This window comes from Natator depressus, chromosome 15, assembly GCF_965152275.1.
Source record: "Natator depressus isolate rNatDep1 chromosome 15, rNatDep2.hap1, whole genome shotgun sequence".
Lineage (NCBI taxonomy): Eukaryota > Metazoa > Chordata > Testudines > Cheloniidae > Natator > Natator depressus.
In genome coordinates, this window is record NC_134248.1 from 28,695,185 (window position 1) to 28,713,712 (window position 18,528).

The 18,528-nt window shown below is 46.2% G+C and overlaps 1 protein-coding gene across 1 annotated transcript in view; it reads right to left on the reverse strand.

The window, feature by feature from the left end:
• The window catches only part of CORO1C (coronin 1C), a 76,839-nt gene extending 59,528 nt beyond the window's left edge, over positions 1 to 17,311 (reverse strand). The window contains exon 1 of the mRNA XM_074973039.1: positions 17,180 to 17,311. The gene's annotated coding sequence lies outside the window, so the exon portion shown is untranslated. The remainder of the gene's footprint in view (positions 1 to 17,179) is intronic.
• Positions 17,312 to 18,528: the final 1,217 nt, after the last annotated feature.

Below are 18,528 nucleotides of genomic sequence, written 5' to 3' on the forward strand. Positions count from 1 at the left end.
CTCCCATATGAGGAGAGATTAAAATGCTTGTGACGGTTCATCTTAAAAAAGAGATGAGTAAAGGGGGGATATGATAGAGGCCTATAAAATCATGAATGACGTAAAGAAAGTAAGTGTTATTAACCCCTTCACATAACGCAAGAACTAGGGGTCACTCAATTAAATTAACAGGCACCAGGTTTAAGACAAAAGCAAGTATTTCTTCACACAACGCACAGTCAACCTATGGAACTTATTGCCAGGGGATGTTGTGAAGGCCAAAATTATAACTGGGTTCAAAAAAGAATTAGAAAAGTTCATGAAGGCTAGGTCCATCAATTGCTATTAGCCAAGATGGTCAGGGATGCAACCCCATGATTCAGGTGTCCCTAAACCTCCAACTGCCAAAAACTGGGACTGGAATGACAGAGGATGGATCATTTGAAATCACCCTATTCTGTTCATTTCCTCTGAAGCATTTGGCATTGGCCACTGTCAGACACTGGGCTAGACGGACCATTGGCGTGCTCCAGTATGGCCGTTCTTATGAAGAGCTTATAAACTAATATGATAATTTACAGACAAAGGGGGAGGAGGAGGAAAGGGACACTAGAGTGCTTTTTTCATAATCTGAGCCACGCTTAAATCTTGTTGTTTACCATTGCTTAACCTCATACCAAAGTACCTTTTTTTTTCCATCTTTTCGTTTTGTCAGTTTGGCCTATTTTGTTTTTTTTGTTTGTTTTTTTAACATAACCGTCACTCATTTTCTCCAACTTTTCAATAAAACTTGTTTAAAAAAAATCCCCTTCAGTATTTTTGAATCCCCACTTTGTAGTTTTGTGCCTGCATGAGATCCTGACATTTAAATGGGACCAGAAATTGACTGAACAGATCTGAAACTAACCTATTTTCATCATCCCAGATAAGTGACCATCCAAAGTGCAAACAGCAAAACCAGTGGAAAGCAAAGCAGATTTTCAAGGCTGTTTTTCAATTTTAAGATCAGGTGTTCTTTGTCAAGAAGGTAAGGAAATTTGTTTTTTAAAATATGATTTTTAACCTTTTACATTCAGCTGAAAAAAATCATTAGTGAAATAAGCTATTGTACAGAAGCCGGTTTGTGCCATACTTAGGAACATATATTGATCATGTCATTTGGACAAAGAAATGAATAAAAAGACTGCTAATGATGAAAAATATACTAAATAGAAGGTAACTGAAGAGGGGATAAAGCAAATAAATAAAGCAATAAACCCCACAACAAAGATCCAGGCAATGAGGGCAAAACAACTCATGAAACCCCAAACACTTGTGCACACAATGAAATCTAACAGAGACATTCAGTTACACTGCATCTGTGCTTGCAAACGTTGGGTTAGACCAGGGGTAGGTAAACTATGGCCCGTGGGACCATCCTGCCCGGCTCCTGACCGGGGAGGCTGCCCTCGGCCTCTCCCCTTCAGCTACGCTGCCTTGCGCCTGCCCACCTCCCAGGCTTTCAAATAAGCCTGTCCTGCCGCTCTGAGCGGCCTGGTAAGGGGGCAGGAGGAGGGACGGTTGGATAAGGGGCAGGAGGTCCTGGGGGGCAGTCAGGGGACAGTTGGATGGGGTGGAGGTTCGGGGGGGGCAGTTAGGGCCGGTGGTCCTGGGGGATAGTCAGGAAACAAGGAGCAGCGAGGGTTAGGGGTTAGATAGGCATGGGAGTCCCAGGGGGCCTGTCAGGGGGCAGGGGTGTGGGATAGGGTGTGGGGTCCCAGGGGGCAGTTGGTCCCAGGAGGGGGCAGTCAGGGGACAAGGAGTGGGGGGGGGGGTTGGATGGGGGCAGGGTCCAGGCTGTTTGGGGAGGCACAGCCTTCCCTACCCGGCCTTCCATACTGTTTTGCAACCCTTATGTGGCCCTTAGGCCAAAAAGGTTTTCCCACCCCTGGGTTAGACAAATGTAAAAGCACCCAAGCCCAGTCTATGCTACTACTTCCACTTCTGCTTCCACCAGTGGAGCTGCACCAGTGATGATGAGCTATGGCTATAAAGCTTGCTCATTTAGACAAAGCCTAATAGGATAAGGAAACTATACCCCTCCATTGGGATACTGTCTTCAACCACCTCTTTAGGACCTCTAGATTAATGACTCTGAACAAAGAAAGAACTACTCAAAAGAAAAAAGGAGTCCTGAGGCAAATGTCCAACACCCACAAAAGACCACTAAAGGCCTTTCCCACATTGGGACAGATGGGAAATCTGGGTGACGACTTAGCTCTAGTACAGTCTTGTTTTTGTTTTTTTAAATGGTGTAGGAAAGAAACCTTGGGGGGAATCCCTCTCACATTTTCATCCACCCCCCAGAAACAGACCAGTATCCTTCCCAACCCAGGCAATGTTCTTCTGTGCTTCTGCCAGAGGCACTGCTCAAGAGTAAAGGTAGGTGCTACCTACACTCCAAGGGACTGAATGCATCACCTCTGCAGAAACAGAGCTCAGGACTAGAACTCTGACTCCATCTTCTGTGACGAGGAAAACCCTAGACAGCCAGAGCACACAATCCTCTCTGCAAAACTACCATTCAGCAACCCTACTAGAAGAATAAGCCCAGGACTCCAGTCAAGAGAGGTATATAGATAATAAAATGCCTTCCTCTATGCAGCTGACCTAGTTTTCTTATCAAGGCAACAAAGTTAACAAGGCAGTATCAATCTGCTTGATTCTGTTACTCTACTCCCTGGCTTTTCTCACTCTTTTGAAGGTTATACATATGGGTCTCTTCCAGATTGTATTTTTAATGAGCATATCAAAGAAGTTTTCTACCTAGGAAGCAAATTGTTAGACACATACTGCCAAACGTGGGCTCTGGTTTCCCCACAACATGCACTTACTAGGGTTGAAAAAAAACTCTGGTCCAATGGCCCAAATGACGGAAGGTGGTTTCCTACCAGGGCACCGGCCTTGGACTTCATTTGGAGTCTCAAACCCTACCTTTCCCAACTACCTCTGGCCAATCATCTAAGGCCTGAACACTTCGTTTGCAACATTACTAGGAGTCATGATAGGGAAAGAGGGTTTAAAATCCTTTTCTCTTATATCTCCTCCCAGGAAACATACATGCCCACATCAATTTTGATTAATAAGCAATTCAGGCTTTTTATAAAATGATAAACAAGAAGGTGCACTAGCCACCAAACCTGAAACTGAAGCTGCTGATCAGAATCCAATCTAGCCATTCCCATGGTAAATAAAGTCTGAAGCCAAATTATGACACATACACTCAGGTGCTCAGACACCAGAGATGAGCCTAGTTATTCTCTTGAGGTGTTTATACAAGAGTAGGATTTCTCACTCTACAAAACACTTAGTGAAGAAACAGATGTGACTAGTCTGATTAAGCTTAACAAGAGTAATGGCCACAGAAAAGAATATAAACCCTATTGGCTTCAAGGTATTGTTGGAAAATGCTTCTTGAGATACACAATCAACTAAATCATTCCAGCTACCAATTGAGAACTGACTGGAAAATGCATAGGAGGGAGAAAGCCACTGAGGGCTTGATAACAAACTGCTCTATCTCCCCAAACTGCAACATGCCTTAACGTCTACAAGAACAAACTTCAACAGATTTCTAAAGACAGAACCTGCCTGACTGTGAAGGTGTTACAGGTGTCAATTTTCTGGATGCACTAAAATTTTACTATCCAAGAACCTCTACTACAAATATAAGTGGGACACAGATTTGTCACAGCCTGGAAACCAAAGCAACAACTACGCAATCTAGCACAGCCAGAGCTTGCAAACGTACAAACCGACACTGAGTCAGACTCACCAAGTAAAGACACTCCCCAGACAGCCCTGCCTGATGTAGAGGCGTATCAGGCAGAACAACAAGTGAGGCACCCAGCGCTACAGGTAGAGGAATAATATAGGAGACGAAGAATGAATGTTATCTAACCCACCTGTAGGGGAGGTAGGGAAAAGTGGGCAGGCAGGGGCAAAAGGATAGAGTGCTCCCCTTCCAGCACACTGCCTCTGAAATCCACTGAGATGTATTTGCTACTAGCCTCAACTTGTTGGGCTAGTCCTAGAGCTATGCAGAGTTGTCAGTTTGTTTGCAATCCAAAAATGTCCAACATAAGCCAATGTACCCGAAATGTGCCATTTGGCCAGACTGGAGTTACATTGGGTCAAATTAACCCCTGCTGTAACACTGAACAGGGTAAATTAACAATAAAACATCTTCCCACTCTAAGAAACGGTAACAGTCTTGAACTACTGCATTCTGAGTAATTTCTTAATCCAAACGCTCAGTATATTAGAACCTCGTTTAGGGAACTAAACTTCCCGGATTCCCTCCCATCCTGACTGCTAAGGCCATCTATAGATGAAGCACCATCACTTGCAATTGTTCAGTATATTTTGAAGCAAAAGCAATCACTAACTGCCAGATACAAGGTAGTAATTTCAATATGAAAGACAGTAGATGACCTAAAGAACTGCTCAAGTCTGACAATGCAAGTATTGCGTAAGTGAATGAGTAAGTGTTTTTAAACTTTAATATGTACAAACAAACTGCAAAATGAATTTCTCAGCTGTCCCATCTGGGATTGTCACACATTTCTTCAGATTTCCACTTGAGATCCTGCCAGCTCCTCCGGTCAAGCAGCCAATAAGTCAAAGAGTAAAACTGCCATTGTGTCATGGTACCAAACATGCAGTTTGCAGTAAGGGGTTGGTGGGGTGGGGGCTGGACTAAAACTAACATCCAGATATTTCAATGCATTAACTTGATTTTAAATCCTTATCTTGTGGTACCAATTACAGCTCCTCCAGCATCTGTTTTAACAAAGAATTTCAAGTTAAAAACATGCTTCCTTTTTGTCTTACAGATGTTCTGTATCTTCAAACCTTTTCCCATTTCAGGCCAAAGTTATCGTCCTGAACTACTGAAGTACAGAACCCACCCATACACACTACAGATGTTGTTCAGTTTAGCTAAGGGTATGTCTACACAGCAAAGAAAAACCTGTGGCTGGCGCATGCCAGCCGACTCAGGCTCAGGGGGCTCGGGCTGCAGGGCTGTCTCACTGCTGTGTAGACTTCTGGGCGCAAGCTGGAGCCCAAGATCTGGGACTCTCCCACCCCGCAGAGTCCCAGAGCCCAGGCTCCTGCCCAAGCCTGGAAGTCTACACAGCAATGAGACAGCCCCGCAGCACGAACCCAAGTCATCAGCTGGCACAGCGGGCCAGCTGTGAGTTTCTCTTTGCCGTGTAAACATACCCTAAGAGCTCAGCTACCTAAGCAGGCAAGTACCAAAGTATTTGTGTAAGAGCAAGCACACTTGCCACCTCATTCAGAGGGCAGGAAAGAAACATTTTGGCTTATGGATGCACATTTAGTTACCTCAGCCTTTAACAACATACTTACATGGTGACAACTACAAGATAGTCCACAAAGCAATGCTAACTTGGGCAGCAGCCTGGATGGTGCATTACAAACAAGAGGAAAGTATATCCGAGGTGCAGGAGACAGAGGAATTTTCCTGCACCCACAAGCCCATTTATGGCAATCCAACACAGAGCATACTGGATGGTCCCTGACTGTCTGTCACCATCCCAACAACGGGATGAAAAGTCTCATTCAGCAAGCACACCGAGTTGTGCTCTGATTTGCAGCCGGCACGGACTGATCTTGGGCAGCAAGGTGGTCTCAAAGAGGGACCCTCGGCTTTGGAAACCATTTCTCTCCTTGGTGGGTCACAGCCCGGATTTGATAACCTTCAAGGCACGCTTTCAACTGGAAACCACTGGTATTTAGACAGACATCACTGAGCCTGCACCCTAAACTCTGATCCTGTGAGACCGTTTTCTACAGTACCACGAGGGTTGCTGGGCCAGACCATTGGAGGTGAGCAACACCATTTACACCGAGAAGTACAGGGTTTCAGTATTTGCTATTTATTTTTGCACTGCCATAGCACCTTGGACTCCTAGTCATGGACCAGGAACCCATGGTGCTAAGTACTGTACAAACACAGAACAAAGACAGTCCCTGTCCCAAAGCAATGCCACAGGGCAAGGTGTGCAGTACAGAGATACACATATGCAGCTGCTGTCTCAGGAAAGAGGAGGCCAAATGAAGCTGCACACCCTTTTTTGAGCAGAGCACGTTAAGATACAACACAAAACAACAGATTGTTACTGTACCTTTCTGGAGAAATCTTTAGCACAAAGATGGCCCCTGGAAAGCACCATACACCTCGGGTTAGGAAAGCTTAGCACTGTGGTTCACGCTTTGCGAAGAGACAGTAAAACTTCTCTTCACTATCTCTTATGAGTAACGCTAGCATAAACTGCTTCAGTGTCTCCCCAACTTGCAAAAAAATACAGCACGCCTGAAACTGTAAATACTTTTGCCATAACCATTATGGCATCTAGCTTACACAGCAATTCTCTCCACTCAATAAGCCAATCCTCTTGTTGGAGACAGTTTATATATTTGCATTGTTACATACCATGGGAAGATAAATGACCATTTCTCATGTTTTAATTTTCTGAATACAAAGTTAGTTGCCTCTTTACTATACTGTATTGATTAACAGCACTCAGATACCATGGTGACTGGGATGGTACAGAGAAAATTACCTGCAAATTAGGGCATGTGGCCTATAGTTTAGAGCAAGAAACCAGCAGCCAGGACTCCTGTGTTCTAGTCCCAACCCTGTCACTGAATGACCCTGAGCAAGTCATTTAATCACTTTATGCCTCAATTTCCCAATCTATAAACTGAGAATATTTATCTATTTCACTGGGATACTGTAAAATCTAGTTGTAAGATTAACGAGATAATTTGACAAAAAGTGTTACATAAATGCAAAAGTACAATTGTAAACGTATCCTAAGTGTACACTGTGCAGATTGCATCAGTCAAGTAGTTAAACTGTCTCAGATGAACTGAAACACACTGGTTTTATTGGTATTTAAAGCAAAGAAAAATTCTGAACAGTTTCTAAAGAAAACATCAGTTACTCTACTATGGGCTCCAGGACTGATTTTTTGTTGATGACAATCTTCTACACTAAGGGCTGGTTTAGACTACTCTTAAGTTGATGTAACTTACATCCCTCAGGGGTGTGAAAAAGACATCCCCCAAGCAACACATGTTACAGCGAACTACACGCTGACCATACTGGTGCTACGTTGGCATGAGATGCTCTCCCATCGGCATAGTGTGTCTTCACCAGATGTGCTGCAGCTGTGCCAATGTAGCACTGTAGTGTAGACCAGTGGTTTTCAAACTTCGGGTCATGACCCAGTACTGGGTGGCAGAATGCAAGGCACTGGGTCGCCTTGCTCAGCACCCAGGGACTCTGGCAGCCGGCCGGTAAAAACTAGTAGTCCCTACCTGTTCTGACACTGCGCTGAGCCCCGGAAGCGGCCAGCAGGTCCAGCTCCTATGCGGAGTGGGGACCACAGAGCTCCACGCACTGCCCCCACTCCAAGCACTGGCTCCGCACTCCCATTGGCCAGTTTCCAGCCAATAGAAGCTGGGGGGGGGGGGCAGTGCCTGTGGGCGAGAGCCGTGCGGAGCCACTTGCACGCCTCCAACTAGGAGCCGGACCTGCTGCTTGCCCGCCTCTGCCTAGGAGCCAGACCTGCTGATGGCCGCAGCGCGGTCCACAGTGCCAGGACAGGCAGGAATCCTGCCTCTGCACCCTGGCTGCGCCGCTGACTGGGAGCCGCCGGAGGTAAGCCTGCACCCCAGCCTTGTGCCCCCCACAAAACCAGAGCCCCCTCCTGCATCCAAAACCCCTCATCCCTGGCCCCACCCCAGAGCCTGCACCCCCAGCCCAGTGCTCTGACCCCCCTCCTGCACCCCAACCCTCTTCCCCAGCCCAGAGCCCCCTCCCACACCCTGAACCCCTCATTCCCAGCCCCACCCCGCAGCCCCCTCCTCTGCCCCAGCCCTGAGCCCCCTCCTACACCCCTCATCCCCAGCTCCATTGGGTCGCGGGCATCAACAATTTTCTTCAACTGGGTCGCCAGAAAAAAAGTTTGAAAACCACTGGTGTAGACTAGCCCTAAGTCATCATCTGTATGTACTGCCAGTCTGTCTTGTCTCCCAAGGGAGACAGATCACACTCTGCTTTGAACCAGTTACCTCCTGCTAACCTCTACTGATATTAATTACACCCATTACAAACTGTGTGGTTTATCAGCACTGGGTTGTGTCTGCCCCATGTCCAATTTCCAAGTTTGGAATATTTTAGGATGTCAATGTTTTGCATGGTAAAGAAATATCTTTCAAAATGCAGCATTGCAAGGTATCACCTTTGTACATTCACATGAGACATAATGGGTTTCCAAAGACTCAAGAACACAGTAACTATGGCAACAATAGGAGGACAGGATGTGCAGTGGGGTGGCGGCGGGGGGGGGGGGGAGGAGCGTTTCCACAATTTTAAATATTTTGATCAAGAGTGACCTGAAGTCTCATTTCTACAGACAGCTTGTCTCAGGGACGGTGTGTGCCGTGTGTTTCTTAGGTGAAGAAGGATGTAAAGAGCTTTCAAAAGAATCTTGAGCAAGAGCCTTTGAAAGTAGTGGTTATGGGAGCGGGGGGTAGGGGGGAGAGAAGAGAGAGAGAAAATGCGGGAATGGTCCTCTTTAAGGCAGACTACTGAACATCCACAGAATGCTAGGTAATAGCCATGGCATCATTTGGAGGCAAGTCACATCAATTCCAAAGTGGAACTAGACCTACAGGATGTGTATAGAAACCACATATTATACCGTAGAGCCTATGAGCTCCATTATGGGCCAGGATGCCATTGTTCAAGATGCTGTACGAACAGAACAAAAACATGGTCCCTGCACCAGAGAGCTTACAATCTAAGTCTAAGAAATGAGAGAAACAATGGATACAAACAGACAGGGGAGTACAAGGAAACAGTGAGATCATAGTGATTATAACTCAAGTTAAACCGAAAGGTAACGAATCAAAAATCCATTCTTAACAATTCTTAATCCATTCTTAAGACAACGTTAAACTTTAGAATCAGATGTGAACCAACAAAAGCCAGAGAATTCCAGGCAAACACAATCATATCAGACTCCCGTGTTTTTAATCAGATTGAATCACAATTGTTTTAATTTCATTTCCATTGCTTTTTAAAGTGGATGGCTGAAGGAGAAAAGAAGGAAAAAAACTAATTATAATGGATTAAGAGAGACCCAGCTCAGTGACAAAAATCATTCTGATTCTTCCAAACACAGGATACCATGGACCATCACAGGGACTTCCAGCTATGTTCAGACCAGATGTAGCCTTTCACCACACACCAGAATGCCTCCTACAGAACCATTACATCAGTCCATTGCAAAGATAGCGTGCATAGTTTTAAAAAGATATTATAATCTGGATGAGACACAGAATTTATAGTTCTTGAACTGCAGACCAATTATTCCAACTGTAGAATTAAAATAGTCCCCAAAAGTGCAATTAAAAGGATTCTTCTTTCCTTCCAGACACGCCAAAATAAGCTCAGGCAACTCAACCTTTGAATATGATGCCTTGAAAAAGGTACAGAAATTCTCATTCCTTTCCTTGTTGGCCCTTCCTTTAAACTGCATATTTAACCTTATCTTATTTAATTCAAGCTTGTGCCATCTCTTGCCTTTTATTTTTTTGGATGCATTAACAGCAGTCAAAATGAGGAGGCGGGAGATTCACAGCTCATTTTTAAAGTTTTTTTCTGCTTATTTTTAATATTAGAAATTAAGGCCTTGTCTATCTTGGAAGACTGAGGACTAGTGACATCCCAAGAGTCAAGAAGGGCTTTTTAGTCATGGTTTACATTTTTGTTTTGTTAACACCTTCATCCTTTAACTTCAATGACTAATTAACATTTTGGATAAAGGATATCTATCTCAAAGATTTAGCAAACACCATTGTACATCACATCACTATCACATGCAGAGATCCTGCAGAGATTCTAGTCACTTTGCATTGCTTCATTACTTACAGAACGTATATATACACTTTATTTTAAACTAAAGTAACAAACCACACCTACTAACATAACCTGCTGATGCTCTAAAAAGTAAGCAGAGCTTTACAGAGCCTCTCACATCTGAGTCACTGGTCAATCCTGACCAGGGCAGCAGTGACCAGGAGATACTACTATCTGCCATCTGTTCAGTGGCCAATATGAGAGGAGTTGGATGGTCTCAGCACATTTCCTACTGGATAGTTATGAACTTTTCATAAACCAGAACTAGCCCCCTTTTAGCAATCTTCAAGACTAAAGATACAGCTGCCTTCCACCCCACAGGTGGGTCCTCTAGAACACAGTTCTGAGACAATGGTGAGGCACCTTGGACCTGTCACTGCCGTACAGGTGAGTCGCATCATACACGCATTTAACTTATGCAAATTCAACTATACGCACTCGGCAAAAAAAAAAACAAAAAACGAACGAACAACAAGATACCTGTAAATAGTGCGAGCGGAATTCTGCCCACCATTCCACTCAATGAGTGTATGCCCCGGAGTGAGTGTGAGATGGGAGACGTGAATCTACTGTTCCAGTCAGTCAGTCTCAGTTCCCATGTGCCTCTCATAGTGTGAGCATCTCGCTGCACTGAGTGTGATTCTAGTGTTTAAAGATACGTATTTTTCGTACAACATGGCCCCTAAACGCAAGCCAACTACTTCATCTGTTGCTCAACCAGAGAAACATCAATCTGTTCCAACGCTGGAGAAAAAACTGGCTGTGTTGGACTTACTGAGAGACGGTATGTCGGTCTCAAACGTGGCGCGTAAATATGGCCGCAACTAATCTAGCATCCATGCCATCAAGATTCGAGAGAGAGAAATTCATCAAGCCGTGGCATCAAGTGCTCCAATGACTGCTAAGGTGATGAGCCAGGTGCATGGTAAGACTTTAGTGAAGACTGAAAAGGCATTAAACTTATGGCTAGAAGACATGAATCGTAAACGTATGCCTATCGAGGGCAACAGGTTGCAAGAAAAAGCTCTTAGCCTCTACGGGTTGTTCAAACCTGCCGCTGAAGAGGGACAGCCTTTGATGAGAAGGAATTCAAAGCCAGTCAAGGTTGGCTTAAGAGTTTTAGGAACTGCTTCAACCTCAAAAACGTGCAGACTACTGGTGAAGCTGCATCTGCCAATGAAGAGGCAGCAAAAACCTGCCCCGAACAATTAAAGAAAATCATAGAAGAAAAGGGCTCTCTTCCGGAACAAGTTTTTAATGCTGACGAGACTGGGCTCTTCTGGAAAAAAATGCCCAACCGCACTTACATTTTGAAATCAGAAAGACAAGCCCCTGGCTTCGAAGTAGCTAACGACCATGTGGCTGTGTTGTTTTGTGGCAATGTGGCTGGGCATAGAATAAAGCCGGGCTTGCTCTACAGGGCTGCAAATCCCCGTGCCCTAAAAGGCAAGAACAAAAATCTTCTGCCTGTGTTGTGGCAATCAAATAAAAAGGCTTGGGTGAAGGCAGCATTATTTCTGGATTGGTTCCACAAGTGTTTCATTCCGGAGGTCAAGCGGTACCTCGAAGAATCTTGCCCATATGCTGAGGGTTTAGCTGATTGCCATATTTGGGGTCGGGAAGGAATTTTTCTCCAGGGCAGATTGGAAGAGGCCCTGGAGGTTTTTCGCCTTCCTCAGTAGCATGGGGCATGGGTCACTTGCTGGAGGATTCTCTGCTCCTTGAAGTCTTTAAACCACGATTTGAGGACTTTAATAGCTCAGACATAGGTGAGAGGTTTTTTGCAGGAGTGGGTGGGTGAGATTCTGTGGCCTGCGTTGTGCAGGAGGTGAGACTAGATGATCATAATGGTCCCTTCTGACCTTAATATCTATGAATCTATAAGAGAAAGGACTTGACTTTAAAGCGTTGCTGATCATTGACAATGCTCCTGGCCACTCTGCGGCACTCCGGTTTGCGCATAACGACGCTGAAGTCGTCTTTCTCCCCCTCCATACCACCTCCATCCTCTCGACCAAAGCGTGATCCGCTGTTTCAAGGCCACGTACACGAGGCTTATGTTCTCATGGATACGTAGCGCTATGGATGCTGATCCCAATCTTAATGTGATGGAGTGTTGGAAGTCCCACAACATTGCCGATTGCATCACTTATATTAAACAGGCAATGGATGCAATCAAGCCTGAAACAGTCAATGCATGCTGGCGAAACCTCTGGAAAGAATGTGTGAATGATTTTAAGGGTTTTCCAACCATCGACAAAGAAGTGAAACGCATTGTTCAGGTGGCCAGGCAAGTTGGTGGTGATGGCTTCGTCGACATCCTTGAAGAAGAAATTGAAGAATTAATTGAGAGCCATAGAGAAACATTGACTCACAAAGCGTCAGAGGAACTGATAAAATCGTCTATAGAAGATGAAGACGATGACAGGAAGAGCCAGCAAGTTGGAATCTTCATAAGTTTGCTGAAGTGTTCCAAGCAGCGAAACACGTGAATGATTTAATTTCTGAATACGATCCCCCTATGGAACGAAGCCTCAAAAATCACACGTAGCATTATGGACTATTTGAGACAGTATCAAGAAACGTTTGAGCAGCTCAAGAGACAACTGCGACAGTTGCCGATCACCATGTTTTTCCAGGAAAAACAACCAGCAGCAGATGAGCCTATGCAATCAACTTCTCGAGCTGAACCAGAGCCAACCACTTCGTCTACGACTCGCTCTCCGTCACCCATGCTCTCCATCACGTCCGTCTCTTGGATCGACATCAAGCCCTGACGACCCCCTGTAATTACCCCCTTTAATTAAAAATACAGTACTGTAAAATTATATTTTGCATATGTACGCTATTATATACTGTACAATACTGTACACATTATACATATTACCGTACAGGGTTGTATACACAAAACCATGTACAGTATACTGTACTTTATGGGCAATTTAAGGGATTTTCAAGGGCAATTTTGACTATATGCGATTTTTGCCTTATGTGCTGACTTTAGAATCTAACCCCCACGTAAGATGCGACTCCACTGTACCTGTGAGGCAGACACCTTTCATGAGCATCACTGTCACTTTTTAAAGCAGATCAAAAGTCAAGGACTAAAATTAAAACATTTTTTAAAAAAATCTAAATGGTTTTATTTAAGTTTGTCAATATGAGCATGGGATGAATTAAACTTATCCAAAAGAGGATTCAGACTGGTCAGAGAATAGACAGGAACTACCTAATGGCATGTAAATATATGCTTAGAATAACCAACTTTCAAAAAGCAGCCGGCCAGAGTCACTTCAGTTAACCTAAGACTGTACTATTTTAGTTCTGCTATTAAGAGCTAATCCTAATAACTTCAGCATCATTTGCCCTTTATCAATTATAGCACTACAAAGAAATATCAGTTCACATTTCACCAGCCTGAAGCAGTTGGACATTCTGATTCTTGAAATAGTTGATCTGGTTGTAGATTTTAAACAAGCAGTTCTAACCAGCCTGACTCAATAGTCAGTCACCACAAGGCAAGTAGGTTCAAGCTTTTTCTTTGGAGGGGTGCGGAGAGAGGGGGAGTTCAGGAGAAACACTGTACATTAAGACAGGTTTCAGAGTAGCAGCCGTGTTAGTCTGTATTCGCAAAAAGAAAAGGAGGACTTGTGGCACCTTAGAGACTAACCAATTTATTTGAGCATGTAGCTCACGAAAGCTTAGCTCACTTCATCGGATGAAGTGAGCTGTAGCTCACGAAAGCTTATGGTCAAATAAATTGGTTAGTCTCTAAGGTGCCACAAGTCCTCCTTTTCTTTTCACTGTACATTAAAATTTTGTTCATATACACTTAAAGATTTCAAACTAGGGCACTTAAATCCCTCAGTGACTTACTGTTCCACTACGTCCTTAAGGAGGCACTGAAATATTTATTAAAAATGTTAAGCATAAACATAAAAAAAATTCTTTAAATATCAGAAAAATGTGCTTGTGAGTTTGCATGAAACAACATTCTTAACCCTGGGAGTGGTGCATTGATGACCTCACCAAGCAGAAAACTCAAGCCAGGAAGTGTTTTGCTCATGTCCTCAAAATAGGAAGCCGGCACTCAAACTCATTTTATTCTACAGAGGCAACAGTGAAATTGAAAACAGTCACTTACATGCTCTTGCAACTAAAATGCAATGTTGTACTTAAATGGGACATTTCATGAAGTCTCCATTAAAATCTTTAAGTTAACTGATTGTTAAGTGTATATATCCTTCATACTTCTCTGTGCTATATCACTAAGGAAAGCAGATATTGTATTCTTTCGAGCATTCCATTTCATTGCTATTACACTGAATATCTGCCTCGTGCTTGGAGTGAATCCCAGAAGTGACAGATGCAATAAGCATGAAGATTTAACTTGAAAAACCCAATGATGTTTGGAAAGGCAGCTCACTAGAAGACAGAGTACTGTAATCCCAACACAGTACATAAAAAGGAGACACATATGCTGATTAAAGCAATCAGTGCACAAGGCTACAAATGACCATTAAAAATTTACCATTATGAAGAGTGATACCAAAAACAAACACAAGGCACATACTCCCACATGCATATTATGGGTTACTGGGTCTTACTGTAGCTATTGCAAAGACACAAAAAATAAACTTGCTTTGGCTTTGTCACAACAGTAATTGATCTTTTACCTCTGTAGCGTGCACACAACCCTTAGCAAACATGAATATTAGTGGTAACAAGATGTTCTCTTTGGTGCATGAAAGCATTTCAACTAAGGTATTTGCCATTTTCTCTAGCCACACATCCCTATTACATATGGGCATATTTAATTCCTATGGCAGGCACTATGTCAATTCACACAGCTTTCCCCAAACTGCACTGTACACACATGGCTTCTACCATCACGCTCTTCTCTACACGTGATGTAAATAGAGGTTAACTTCAAATAGTTTAGCTATAACCCATCCAACGGCTAAGCAAGGACTGGCATTAGTAAATGGGCTGCACCAGTTAACAGTTTTCAAAAACAAGTTCTTATGTGTTGCTAACCTCTTAGGCCTGATTATGCAAACCTGCATGCATAGTTCCAATAGCTCTACTCGTGTATGCATTTCCAGGATTGAAACTTTAGATTAATAATACAAAAAATCACGTCAATTGTTTTGAACAATAAGTGCACCAATCATTTTTACTTTTGTTTCCAGCCAGCTTCTAGTCCATTTCTTTATCAGGTTCTCATGCACTGTCACAATACTCCATTGTCTGCAGCTGAAACACGACAATGGAATGTGTATTTGTTTAAAAATGGTAGCTATTGTATTTTGATTTATTGGAAATATTTCTATTGATCTTTAATTTTGTAGAAATTTTAAAAAAGCAGAAATTGGGGCCAACAACTGACACCCCTTTAATTCCAATCTTTCACTAGGCAGCATTCACAGAAAGTATCTTTTGGTAAGGGAATCAAACCCAAAGGATACTATTCACATAGTTTTGTGCTTTCCTTGGCTTTCAAGAGGATTTAGAATAGGCATCAATATGGCATGATATCTACTACACCAAAACAAGCCTAAGGAACTTGATCTGCTGCTGCTGCTGCTGTGTAATGTCCTAGAGGGAGAGAGAAGAGCCTTCCACAGGGCGACAGACACATTATGTGGAGTTGACTAATACCTCCGCTTGTACGTAGTCAACAATTTGAAGAACAAAAGAATCAGATTTCTTCTCACATACTAATATATGTTATGTCACCCCTTAAGCCTGATGTATGTATGGCTCAGAATGCATCATCATGAGCAAACTGCAATGCAAAAGTCATGTGTGAAAGATGGACAGGGAAAAAAAGGCTAGTCTTTCTACCATGTGTGTGTCCAATTTTTTAAATCAAGATTGGATGTTTTTTTCAAAAGATATGCTCAGGAATTATTTTGGGCAACTTCTACGGCCTGCCTTATACAACGCCAACTAGATCACAATGGTCACTTCTGGCCTTGGACTCTCAGAGTTTACGAATCTGCACCTCATAGTCCTTTCTTTCTTAAAGAGACACTCGTTCTCCTTCTCTCCTCCATGAGGAAAGTCAGAAATCAACCTGCCAAGTCTCACTTATCTATAGGAAGCCGTCATTGTGAATTAATTTTACGTAATATTTTATTGCATCTCTCGAGGAGAAAGATTCTGCTATGTGTTCAATGAGACGTTTAAAGGCTCAGTGACACTTTTCAGAAATCTCCCCCCATTCAGAATCTCAGCAGAGCCACTTAGCTGTGACAACATCCCACCTTTAAATATGGAAAGAGCTTCAATAATCACAGCTAGACCAGCCTGGCCTGCAGTGAGGATGCACACAGAAAGATCTCATTCAATTTCAGCAGCAAATATTAAGCATCTCATTTATCGAGCTCAGTCTCCAAAAACCTCCCTTTGTTTCCCTTGGTCAGCAGAGAACCTACCTCCCCTTGTTTGTCCCTGCTATTAGCCATTCCCAGCTTTGTCCTTATAATGCATACAGCCTAAACCCGGTGAAAGACATACTTTGCCTCAGCACATACACTATCCATCTCCTCCCTCACCCATCACAGTACAGTGAACGCTCCTAAAGCCCCCAATCCACATACACGCACACAGCTCCATCCCCAGCCCACCCACCCCCATTTGCAACCTGTTTAAACACCAAACCCCTCCATGCCTCTGGCTCCTATCCCACCCCAGCAAACCCATCCAGCTTCCCCAGCCCCAGCAGCTTGCGATCACCCCACCAGCCCGTATGCAGCTCTAACATTCCCCCAAGCCTTCACCTTCTCACCCGGCACCCAGACCCCTCTTCCCCACCCGGCACCCAGCTCCCGTCCCCAGACCCCTCTTCCCCACCCGGCACCCAGCTCCCGTCCCCAGACCCCTCTTCCCCACCCGGCACCCAGCTCCCGTCCCCAGACCCCTCTTCCCCACCCAGACCCCTCTTCCCCACCCAGCACCCAGCTCCCACCCCCAGACCCCTCTTCCCCACCCTGCACCCAGCTCCCGTCCCCAGACCCCTCTTCCCCACCCAGCTCCCGCACCCTGAACCCAGCTCCCGCACCCTGAACCCAGCTCCCGCCCCACCCTGCACTCCCCGCACCCAGCTCCCTCTTCCCCACCCTGCACCCAGCTCCTGCACTCCCCGCACCCAGCTCCCTCTTCCCCACCCAGCTGCACGAAGCCACGCGCCCCACTCACCGCACAGTGCCCGCCCGCTGCGCACCAGGATCCCGCGCTGCGACCGCTCCTCAGCCCGGCGGAGCCGCCTCCTGCCGCCGCCCGATTCCGACTGACCGCGGCGTGGGGGGGTGGGGGGCAGCGCCGACACAGGCCCCGCCCCCGAGCCCGGCCCCGCCCCTTTCCGCACACTCTAGCCCCGCCTCTCAGGCCCAAAGAGAAACTGAGCGGCAGCCCGGACGGCCAATCGCAGCGCGGGGCGGCCGCACTGCGGGAGCCCCGAACACGGCTGCCCCACCCCCACCAGCCAGGCGCGCCAGCGGGGCGGAGCCAGGCAGCAACCCCTCCCCCACTCAGGGCCTCCCATCGCCTCAGGGGCCCCCCGCCCCGGCCCAAGCGGCGCCCTCTGCTCCACCAGGCGGGGCCGGGGCCCTAACCCGGCGCGGGGGTAACCGGCCGGGCCGGCTCTGCTGACAGGCCGCCCCCTCACAGACTCCGCCCCCGCCGCCTCACCGCAGCCACTTCCCGCCCACCCCCGGCTCCGCCTCGCTGTGCCCAACCGCCGCCCTGCCCCCCCCGCCCGCCCCCAGCGTGCTGGACCTGCTCCCCATGCCCCCAGGGCCAGGGGCTGCCCTGAGGGCAGGGGCCGGTCACGACAGCAACAGAAAGAGTAGCTGGCAGGTGCCCCACAGCAAGAGAGGCGCATCCCGGGGGCGATGGACGTGCACCCGGGAGCAACGGCCACGGCCATGGACATGCACCCCAGAGGAGGGACGGACACATACCCGGGACCAATGGATGGGCACCCGGGAGCAATGGCCATGGACATGCACCCCAGAAGAGGGATGGACACATACCCGGGACCAATGGCCATGGACATGCACCCCAGAGGAGGGACGGACACACACCCAGGACCAATAGCTGGGCACCCGGGAGCAACAGACACGGCCATGGACATGCACCCCAGAGGAGGGACGGACGCACACCCGGGACCAATGGATGGGCACCCGGGAGCAACAGACACGGCCATGGACATGCACCCCAGAAGAGGGATGGACACATACCCGGGACCAATGGCTGGGCACCCGGGACCAATGGCCATGGACATGCACCCCAGAGGAGGGACGGATGCACACCCAGGACCAATGGCTGGGCACCCGGGAGCAACAGACACGGCCATGGACATGCACCCCAGAGGAGGGACGGACGCACACCCGGGACCGATGGTCGCGCTGCCCATGGCAATAGATGCGCGCACACAGAAGCGATGGATATGTGCCTATAAGAGCAATGAACACACATGCATAGGAGCACCATTAAAGGGGCACATGGGCCGCAGTCCTGCTGGCATCTTCTGACTTTTCGGGGCA